The sequence below is a fragment of the Hylaeus volcanicus genome, chromosome 4, assembly GCF_026283585.1.
Source record: "Hylaeus volcanicus isolate JK05 chromosome 4, UHH_iyHylVolc1.0_haploid, whole genome shotgun sequence".
Taxonomy (NCBI): Eukaryota; Metazoa; Arthropoda; class Insecta; order Hymenoptera; family Colletidae; genus Hylaeus; species Hylaeus volcanicus.
Window position 1 is genome coordinate 4,213,033 of NC_071979.1, and position 12,337 is coordinate 4,225,369.

Below are 12,337 nucleotides of genomic sequence, written 5' to 3' on the forward strand. Positions count from 1 at the left end.
GAAACGAGACAAACACATCGGCGGCAAACTTCAGATTTATTCGAAGCCTAGGGTTTTGCCCATCTCTGGGTGCTGGAAGACATTAACCTAATCAGGGACGATTTTTCTTCGCGCTTTTCTTATATCTCCAACTGCACATCGGGAATAATATTATCAATGCAGCCAAGATCATACAATTTGTCACTCCTCTTGTTGAGCAATTCTTTTTATTATCGACAGTAATTATATTTGGTTGTCCGGAAAGTTCGTGGCAATTTTTAAGAAAAATTCAAAGGCACATTTGAATTTTTCCACATCCTTTCCACCTTTTGTCATTTGTCATTTGTCATTTTGTTCCACATCCTTTCCACCTTTTAACACGATGACTGCCACGCTCATTCGCATGGAAGTCTCCACAGAACTAAAATTTCGTCTCGAGACAATTAGAAACTATAGAATCTAATATTTGTCCTATTACTTATTTTTTAATTCTCATCAAAATTAACGAATACTATCCAGACCTGCTTTCATCAATAGTTAGTCCTTTAAATTACTTGTTGAAGTTCTTTAGTAAAAAGCTCCGTCACCCATATGTGGGCGTTTAATGTGTTAAGGGATGTATACATGTTATTTGTTTTCAACCACTTCGATGTATTCAGACCTGTACCACCTACCAAAAATCGACATGGACTCTCCGGACAACCCAATAATTATAAAAAACTGAGTTCTTATTCTAACGAACCCACCATAAGCCAGCCAAGAAAGAGAATGAAAACACAAGCCCTCTCCATTTTTACAATTCATCGAGCCAAGTAAATACTCGGAGTTCCTGTAAAACTCTAAGCACAAGCAACTGCAAGGAATGTTGCTCTCGGGTTCTATATTACTGGTGAAGTCTACGCCAACAACACCAGCGGACGAACCTCAAGTGAAACTAGACAGTCACGCGACACAACGACGCCCTGGAAAAACTAGGTTTTTAGGGCTCGCGCGAGGAGATCTTCCGCGCGATAGTTTTAGGATGGCGCATACGAAATTATGTTTTCTCGAAGGTATGAATGGCCTTTTGCTTACCAATTCAAATAGGACAGCGGCGCTACAGAAATGATGAAACGAAGCTCGTCTTCAGCGTTGAATTTTAGAACTGACCTAAGAGGTTACCAAACTTTTCAAAGACTTTGTTTTATTTTTTATCTGTTTGGTAATGGACTCCAATTGTAGCCAGATTGTTTGGTTTTAAGAGCGCATTATTGATTTCTTTTTATAAATACTGTTATAATAGTTACAGGTTTTTTAGAAGAATCTCGACAAACGTTTCAAATAAAATAATGCTAAACTTTTCAAAGACTTCGTTGTACTTTCTATCTGTTTGGTGAAATAATGCTAAACTTTTCAAAGACTTCGTTGTATTTTCCATCTGTTTGGTAATGGACTCCAATTGTAGCCAGATTGTTTGGTTTTAAGAGAGCATTATTAATTGCACTTTATACTACTGTTATAATAGTTACAGGTTTTTTAGAAGAATCTCGACAAACGTTTCAAATGAAACAGTGTCTGGGATTAGTTGAAACATGTATAATTAAAAGATAATTGTGTTCGAATAAATGGTTTTACTTCTAAATATTAGAAAATCTTTATGTTAGTCAATGTCGTTAACCTAACTTAACTGCTGGTCCTAATACAGTTTAAATAAACCACATGGATTAGATTCTCTAAAATCATTAAAAATAAAAGAAGACTTAGGAAAATGGCTTGAAAAAGTCTTACAGGGCCAAGTTAAAAAGGTTTCAATCAACCTCAAAACAATTGTTTCGACTGACTCAACACTGTCGTTGCAAATAGTTAATTAAACAGAAGAAAAACTAACTGTTGTAGGCAGGTGTTTAGCATTCTAAAATCGACTAGGATATTCATAATTATTATAACGTACACCGAGTAACGTATAACGAACAACAGTTTTGGACTAATAAACAAGATAGACACTTAAAAAACTTACTTTTCCCGTTGGAAAAGCAATGCACCCAAATAAAAACGTCTCAAGTGTTCAAATCGGCGATAGGGCTCTCCCCCTCGACGATTTGTCCTTATCGCTAATCGTTTTTAAGTTATTTTTCATGTTTCTATCGACCCACGTTTCAATGAACCTCAGTCTCCCCTAGTCTTTCGAGTTTCGTCGCTTTGGAAATACAAATGCGAAAATATTAGATTGTATCATATGAAGTGTCCGATTTTGATTTATCGGTACTTTAAATTTTGTTATGACCAAAAATACTAAAGTTTCTAAGGATATTTTACATGTACCTTCAAGAGCAGAGTTTCCTTTGTTAAATTCGATCTTCACTTGTTTTGCATGTGCATCTAACCCAAGAAATTTACTGTTTGATTTCCATTACGAATGCTCGTGATTTTCGCGTCCTTTTCTTATACGAGTGGAAAAGTGGTAAAAATGCATCGACAGCTGCTCGAAATATCAATGCTGCATTTGGCTGCAGTAAATGAACGTACAGTTCGTCGATGGTATCAGAAATTTGAAGCCGGAGATGAAAGCCTTGAAAATGAACGTCGTGGAAGGCCAGAGATGAGCATTAACAATGACCATTTGAAACTCGCTGTTGAAGAAAATCCTCGAACAACCGTCAGAGAACATGCCCAAAAATTTGACGTAAGTGCCATGACAATTTCACGCCACTTGGGTTCAATTGGTAAAAAAAAGAAGTTGGATAAATGGGTATCGCACGAATTGACCGATCGGCAGAAGTTTTGTCGTTACGAAATATGCAATTCGTTACTGATTCGGGACCAAAATGATCCGTTTTTGGATCGCATTGTCACGTGTGACGAAAAATGGATTCTATACGACAACAGACGACGTTCTGCACAATGGCTAGATGCAGATGAATAGCCACGACATATGCCAAAACCTGCTCTACACCCACAAAAGATAATGTTCACGGTTTGGTGGCCAATGGCCGGTGTAATCCATTATAGTTTTTTACACCCTGGACGAGCCATAACAGCCGAAAAGTATTGCACCGAAATCGATCAAATCGAACGAATGTGGAAGATACGGTCCTAGAGTTCATTGACACTAAAACGTTGGATTTTTAGCAAAAAGGTATCAGAAAACTTGTAACCCATTGGCGAAAATGTATAGAATCTAATGGTTCCTATTTCGATCAAATACATTAATTAGAAAAAAAGTTGCGTTCATTTAAAGTTACCCTTAAAAATCGGACATTTCACATGTTACGACCTAATACAAATATTTGAAACTCCGAATAACGAAGCCGGTCGTTGAGTACAAGCGTGGAAAACAGTTCGCGTACACCATCCCGATAACACGGCCAAGCGGCAGTGCGCATGGCCAACGAACTGGCCAGAAAGAAAAGCCCTCGACCACCTGCGTCGACAGTGACATAGTCAACTATTTCAGCATTCGAGCGATTTGGGTTTGTGAATGATACGCCAAGGACAGGAACACGACAGAGACACGAGGTAGAGTCACAGAGGAATGGCGGGGGCAACGAAGGTGGGTTGGAAAAGAAGATAGAAGAGGGAGAGGGAAGAAGTAGAAGGACCTCTAGAGTCGAACTTGAGGAAGGTCTGGCGCCAAGTCGAGAGAAACCGAATTCGCTCGGCCGTGTTCCACGCGAACGGTGTACACAGGGAATCGCGATCTCAATTTTTCACCGGACGGACGAATGAGGTTTGTTTTCGATTCCGGTCACGTCCTCTACGCTCGATGATCGGCGAGGCCACGAAAGAAACCACGGAGAAAATAATATCGGATTGCGACGCAGTAGAGGAAGACCGATCGAGGATCGCGAGGACAAGCCGTCGATGGGACAGTTGTCACGGAACCACCGGTGGTTCCAGTCTTTTATCCCTCTCCTCTATCCATTCAGAATGGAGCGGGAGTTTCATTTGGATTCTTGTACTATTTGTATACCTGAACAAAAAATCCGAATACTATTAGTTCGTCTGGAAAGTCCGTGCTGATTTTTGATAGGTGGTACACGACTGTTTATATTGGAATGGTTGAAAACAATTAACATGGGTGCATCCCTTAAAAGGTGGAAAGGATGTGGAACAAAATGACACCTATGTAATTCAATAAATATATATCAAAATTCAAATGTGCCCTTGAATTTTTCATAAAAATTGCCACGAACTTTCCGGACAACCTAATATAATTACTGTCAATAATAAAAAGAATTGCTCAACAAGAGGAGTGACAAATTGTATGATCTTGGCTGCATTGATAATATTATTCCCGATGTGCAGTTGGAGATATAAGAAAAGCGCGAAGAAAAATCGTCCCTGATTAGGTTAATGTCTTCCAGCACCCAGAGATGGGCAAAACCCTACGCTTCGAATAAATCTGAAGTTTGCCGCCGATGTGTTTGTCTCGTTTCCTCTTTTGAACATTTTCCAAAGAAGGAAACGAGACAAACACATCGGCAAACTTCAGATTTATTCGAAGCCAAGGGTTTTGTCCATCTCTGCCACCAGTGGTATTGGTACAAATAACCAAGTTATTTGGCGCTCGTTCGTCGTTGTACGAACCCATCACCTTTGGGTGGGGTCAAGCCCTCAGGCACAGGTGCTGACCCTTGGTATAAATAAAAGGATTAATGTCTGCTTTACTGTGAAGTATATCTTTCACGCGAGGACCTTGTTTTTCGATTTGCGTTCCAGTCTATGCCTGGTCACGATACCGCTAATTCAAACATTTTATATTGGCGATCGTTCAACGCGTTTTCCGCCGTGTTTTCGAACAAACTGGAATATTCAAAAAACGACGGTCACCGCGTCGACGTCGCGTGAAACATTTTTATCCCTGAAATTTGTTTGCCTGAAAAAAAGCACGAAGAATCGAGTGAATTAATTAATTCTAGAGGACACTTATTATTAATACCTCTCTTTGTAAATTATTTGTCAGGATTCTTCATAAATTTAGACGATTCGGTCATAAATATATAAAAGGAACGTAAATTAAATTCAACAACGGTTTAAACACGTTGTTCTTCACACTTAATCCCACGTTAAATTTATAACTATAGTTTAGGTGGAAATATTTACTTGTCATTATGTTACGTTAAATTGTCTTTGTTACAATAGATACATGAGGATACGTGTTGTGTGCAGAGATGGACGCGATTTTACTCGAATAATGGATGGATAAACAATAAACGTTCTGTGTAGCAATTTACTCCCACTATTCGATTAACGAAGAAGGATAAGCTTCTTATCTGTAAGGTTTTGTTACTTCGACAAGTAATAGTATTATATAATTTAGATTGTAATTCTTATCGAAGAATTATTTTTTAATCGTTATCTTATTCATCCCTAAAACAAAGAATATATTTAATCGATCCTATTCAACAATTATTAATATAAACGGAATAGACTTGTAATAAATGTGGGTTTTGTTCAGAATGACCTGCAGAACACGTGGACGCAGTGTTTTGGATGGTTCTTCAAACGGTTTAAAAAAAAGTAAAACTCAAGCTGCATAGATAAACAGTGTGAACAACTTTTTAATGTGTTTCAATTTGTATACTTGTTTTCGCTCACAAGTGTTTAACATTTGACGTTAGTTCATAGTATTGACAACTGAATGGAAGACTCTAAAGAAAATATTAAAGATAAGCAAAAGGTGAGACAGCTTTTGACCCACCTAATCTCAAGGAGATACCTCGCCAGACACTGTACAAGAATACATACAGAGACTTAAAATCCTTCGCTTAAGTAAAACGTACTTAACGATTAAAAATCTAATAAATACTAACACATCATTTAACGTTCTTTTATTTGTGATATTGTAACAATATTACTGTAACTTTAGTAATATTTAGTAAATTGAAGAAAACTTGTTATTATCTATGAAACTTGATTATCAACAAAAATCATACTGTTGGCAACACTGTCAGATTGGGGAATACCCTACTCTCGCTTGTATACGATTTTTACCGACACTTGAGTTATCATGTGTAACGACGAGGTTTGTTTAATTTATTAAATATTACTACACTTTTTGTAGTGTTTTTGTAACAAATAAAATGAAGAAGCATTAATCTTACAAGGCAGAATTTAGAAACCTTAAATGCTTTTGTATTGGCTGAACTGTTTTATATTTGGCGCCATTTACGAAGCTTGTGCATGGCTGATGTATACATACACATACGTGTATACACTATTGCACATTTTGTACTTAAAAATCGTTAATGAGGAATAATGCTGAATGTAATTACGAATCAATGTAGGGTTAAACTATATACTGGTGTACGATTTTCAATCATTTAGGACGATTTTCATGTTTTATATTTCCTTTATATTAATACATTTATAACTCTACTTTAAATAGAAATATTTACAAGTAATTTTGTTGTATCAGAGTACCAACCTCAGGAGTCCTCAAGTTAATTCCATTACAATGGATTCGAATACATAACCTATGCAAGCCTAAACCTGATGTCCATTACCAAGTACGAAGCATAGTAATCTTGTCATTCCTTTAACGGATTCCAAGTAAACTTGAAAATGATTAGACATAGAAATGAATTCCGTGCCTTTACATTCGATTATTTATAATTGTAGTTCAAATATAAATATTCACCCGCCATTTTGTTTTCGCAATTACATGTGCTTTCTTGAAATGCGTGACTAAATCAAAGATTAAAACCCGTGTATTTCCGTTATACATAAACAAAAGCTTTCTTGAATAGCGAGTTTACTTTCGAAAGGCACCTACGCAACGGGAGATAATTAAATTCGTTAACTAATTAAATACGTAAAAATGAATTCCGTGCTTTGACATTTCATTATTTATAATTGTAGTTCAAATATAAATATTCACCCGCCATTTTGTTTTCGCAATTACATGTGCTTTCTCGAAATGCGTGACCGAATCAAAGATTAAAACCTGTGTATTTCCGTTACACACAAACAAAAGCTTTCTTGAACGACGAGTTTACTTTCCAAAGGCACCGTACGCAACGTGAGATAATTAAATTCGTCAAGATCCACGGCAACGGGACACAATTAAATTCGTCTCGCCACGTGAAAATGCGTAGTCGGTGGAAGAAACATAACGAAGTTCCTAGAACGTGCACAAGTTCGTTAAAGGCTCGCGCTCGACCGGTTACGCGCATTTTTCCCGGCGCTGTTGTTTACCAAACATCCTTATCTCCTGCCCGGTCCCGAGCAGTCCTTTTCTATTTACGCCGAGCGTTCTCCCAGCGCGGGTTCGTGCCACGTTCGATCTACGAGTTCCCTACGTGTCTTCCAGAGACTATACGCGGACCACAGTGGCTATTCCAGGCAACAGGATCTCGCGGCTAGCATCGCGGCGAGTCAGCGCGGCTATCTTGCGTAGAGAATCGCGAGTACACCGGAGAGCAACAGCGAGGTCGCTTCGAGCGATTCGCTCGACTACTTACGGATCAGACGACGAAAGCCGGCGGGGTACCGGAGGTGTACGGGACGTGTACGGTATCGGATACCCCTCGGGATTTGATCTTCTAATCCGTGGGTTAGGTCTGGGTTATACCACGCGTTTCGGGGTGGCTGGGCGGGGGGGTGGGGTGGTGGTGGCGGGGGCGGTATAAAGAGGCTTACCAGCGTGTATAGGTGGTTACCAGCTAAGCGATAGAGACGATCGTCGTGGCCAGCGAGCTGCCGTCCCGGCTGGCAGCGGAACGTAGCAGCGGACGTGGCAACGACGGTGTTTCTTGGTTGCCGTATCGGTTCTCGGTGGTGCAGCGTCCGAAGAGAGGTGGCAACGCCGCTCCGTCCGTCGGCGTGCGGCGCCCCGAGGCTCTCTCTCGCGATAGCGCGCTCGTTGTCGTCGCTCACGCCGTCGCACTCCTCGCCACGGCCGTCGTCACGAACCCGTGACCGCGAGCAATCCTGATAACTCGCACGCCGCGAGCTACGTACCATCACGTCCCTGCTGACTGCGAGCACAGCGCCGCGCACATGTCCGTACGGACGATTTCGACCCGATTCCACTCCTTCTCTCCTTCCCCTCGTTTCTTCCTTCCTTCCTTTCGCCGTTGCTCCCCACCTCGGGTCAGCTCTCCTTTCGCTATGGCTTTCCCTGCGCTCGGTATCGAACGGTCAACCGATTAACTTTTCCCACAACGGTATCAGCGGAGCCTCGTCGTCACTACCGTACTCGCGCGCCACGTTCTTTCTACGTCGTGCTCGTCGTCGTCGTTGTCGTCGTCGTCGTCGTCGTTGTCGTCGTCGACGTAGTTGTCGATCGACCGGTGGGTAGACAGACGCGCGTGCGCGCGGGTTCTTTCCTCCTCCCGCGTTCGATGATCTCCCTCCCTCTCCTCTAACCCCGCCGTGCTCTGTCGCTCTCTCCTGTTATATACTTCCCCTCCCGCCCCCACCGCGGGGTTACCGTCTCGCGCGACTCTACGTTAACGTATATAACCGCTCTCTCGGACCACGACTCGATTCGCTGCACTCGCCCGACTCTCGAAAGAGCGCGACGATACACGACGATGTCGCGATGCAGTGACGGCGGTGGGTGCGAGGCAGAGCAAGTGTGTGCAACGGTGGCGCCGGACTGCGGCCGTACCCGTTGCCAGATTTCGATACGTTGCGATTAGAACGACGCTGCACGGAAATGACGGGAAGACACGGGCTCTGTCGCGTATCGACCCCGCCTAAACCCCGCCTCGCTGCGACGGAGTCGCACGAGCGACGCCGAGCGTCGGCGACCGTCGACGAACCCGGCCCGTTTCCCTTTTCCGCGAGCCCCGTCCTTTTCCGCGGTTCCTGTATACCTTTCCTCTTCGCGCCCTGGCTCGCCCTCCTCGGCGTGCCTCGGACCCCCTGTACCCCTTGATTCGTGAATTCTGTATATGTATACTATTCCGTCTATCACGGACAGGCCCCGTCACCGATAAACCAGCTGGGTCGGTTCCCCAGGGCTTCACGCATCCAGGAGCTTCAAGTTTTTATCGAAAAGATAATCGTGATATTTGGATATCATCGAATGATCGATTCATGATGTGATAATACTACTGATTTCGGCTAATTAAGCGACCGCCCCATTTATACCAAGTTTCATGTTCTCGTATCATATTGTACTTGTGCTTTGTTTGTGTTCAACTTGTCATTGTTCTAGTTGGCTCTTCAGCATGATTCTGTTTGCAAATCTCGTCCCAAAAAGTAGACTTTCTTATTTATGTTCTACTATAAATGCACATCGCAGGCCGTTAAGAGTCGATCATGGGATACTCGCAATGCAGCCATGTCTTCAATCTCCGCTTCTAGTTCCGATTCTCTTGCAATTCTAGTCATTTCCACCGATGTCTCAGTTCCTTAAAAGTCATTCAATAGGTCGGGGAATCTAATTCACCCTTATAAGGTTGATATTTTTACCTCTTCCCACGAACCACGTACGTCGTCAATGATAAGCCATTTTCCGAAGGCTTTCGATATATTTTACCCATGCCCATCAGAGGTATCGCCATCTAGGGTAGCTGGAGCTTTAGTAAACATCGCAGTAGAATTATGATGTATTTTAACAATTATTTATATTCATTTTGCAACAATGATCAATAATATTTAATAATTTCCGAGGGCACAGTGTCGCGCTTGAAGAACTGTATCCTGTGTGTTATCCATGCGTGAACATGCCACTGCTGATCATAAACCGTTATTTGTAATGGATATGATACTTCCAAGCGAGAGTTAATTACATCACTTCAAAGACCCGATGTACTTCTACGAAGATGTCCCATGTTCGTGTAGTATGGAGGAACGCTTCGTTTACCGGTAGATTTGCTTCTTTCTTAACATCTACCCTTTGCGAAAATCGCAATTTCCTTTACTTGTTCGACTGCGTCGACAGACTACAGGTGGCAGTGGCATCGTCAGGGTGATCTGGAGGGTGCGGACCATACCAGGTGATACCGTTAGAAGGGATAACACCAAAATGCCTCTCTCTCTCGATGATGATTACAGCAACGATTGTTTATACGATTAACGGAAGAATATTCGAATTTTCGACTTGGATCTCCAACCGTATCGGAGCAGGCGTTTACTTATCCGAAAAAGAAGATTTGCGAAGAAATCATCCTAATATATTACGAAATTAACGTTTCAAGTATTTCAAGTATTCTGCTTACCTGAAACAGTATTTTAATACTATCAAATATTACATTAACACAGTTATCTTAAAGTATAACGTATAACCATTATAATCATTTATTATTTGATCTCTCTTTAAGTTACAAGTAAATCAAAAAGTGGATATATTCTCTATTTCGTTGGAGCAATGATTAACGGCGCTACCCGTGTCGCGTCAGTTGAATCGATATGTTTACATACGCAAGAAAATGGATACGCGTCAGTAGTGTGACACCATTAATCATTATATATGGAAAACCTTCATTAGAAGCGACGCAGAATGCGCGTTAGACGTCAAAGTAAACGCGAATCATATCAGCACGAGAAATCCGTTGGACCGACAGTCGAACGTCAATTAACCATAGTATTACTGTGGGTAATTCCGCACATACGATTTCATTTTCGAAGATCACTGAACTTTGTCCTTCCAACTCCTGACTAGTCCAAACCAGGGAAACGATGATCGTAATAACTAGCCTTCTTCATGATATTCTATCAATTTTAATTCGATTCGATTCGTTTCATCGAGATAAATACTAAAAGACCGTTTGGAGTACAGTCACATACGTTAAAAGATCGTTTATTCTCGTGTACTTTCTTATCGATGACACCATGGCCAACATCATTAGGGGATATACAGTTACAGTAACAATAGAATAAAATCTACAATTGTAACTGTAAAATGGGAATATTAATCATACGATACATAGGTAAAATCAAACTTATTTTTTATCTCTATAGTGGAAAATTAATCTAAATAACATGTATTTAATACACAAAAAGAACCATATTATTAAATAAGATTACAGTTGTAGATTTTATTACCACAGATACGCAGCAAAATGTGAAAATTAAGGAATTTAAGGAAACGAGGAAAATCGACAACTTTGAAGTGTTATATCTTAGAAAATAATCATTATATTCGAAGAACGCAAACAAAAATTGTTTTTGTTGCAATGTTACACATATAATTAATACATTATGCCAGTTTCATAAATACCAAGTTTCATGAAAACTTTGTAATATACATGTCAGCCGTATTGCATTCGCCATTTTCGTAATTTACGGCTCAAATAACATAAAAATAACTCAAAAAACTACCAAGTTTCACGAAGTTCCGAAAACTCTTTCTAATTTTGCCCGCATCCGCCATCCGGACCACTGTGCATCGCGTCGCCTGCGAATGCCACGAAGAAGCGGAGTCTCGGATTAGGTCTCGGCTTAGATCTCATTCTCATGCAGATTTACATAAAATTACAGGAGAGTTCTCGCAGCTGAGATTGCGACTCTTCCGCTTGTCCGTCACGGATCGCTATCCTTTGATAGATTGAGGTGTTCGCGACATCTATGACGGACATAATACCTCTGATGGGCATCGCGACCACGCAGTCCATTTTCAACGTCGCTCTAATTATCAAACACGTCCAGTGCCGTCGTAACGCACCGAACATAAAAAGAAGTTTTCAAGGTACCGCGGTGTTACGAACGCCGACTTGTCCGTGTCGCAATAAAAAGTACATCGACGAGCGTGCACGATAAATATGGTGGAGCACAACAGTGACACCGCGTCCTACATAGTAATACAGGGCACCGCTAGCGAAGCCGCTTATTATTAGTTCGATGGACGAGGAACGTCATTTTCTTCCAGTAAAACTTCAAAGATTCAAAGACTCGTTACCTTGTTTGTCAGAAGAAGATTCACACGTGCTACGAGAATTGTCTTCATCTTCGTTTCTTCGGGTCCTACGTACGTACATTACAATCTACGTAAAACGAACCGAAATGTACTGGACGCAACATCTATCTACTGCACTATGTTTTTCATACATCGTACATGATTACAGTAACGATACAATAAACTCTACAACTGTAACTGTAAAGTGGGAATATTAAGAATGAGGCAAATACGGGAAGGATGTTTCAATTGCATATGAAAATAGACATGCTTACCTAAGCAACACTGATAAACACGAAACACTTATACAAAATGAAACATTAATATTATGATATAACTAGCTCTGCACCGCGGTTTCACCCGCGTGGAATACTATTCTTGTTCTATAATATCTCTAGCTCAGCGTCACTTATCAAGTCCAAATTTTGCCAAACGCTTTCTTTTTATTTAAATATTATATGGTGTGAATTTTAGGTCCGGAGCACCACACGAATATGTGGTATGAATATAAGGTGGATAGCTCCAGTGGTT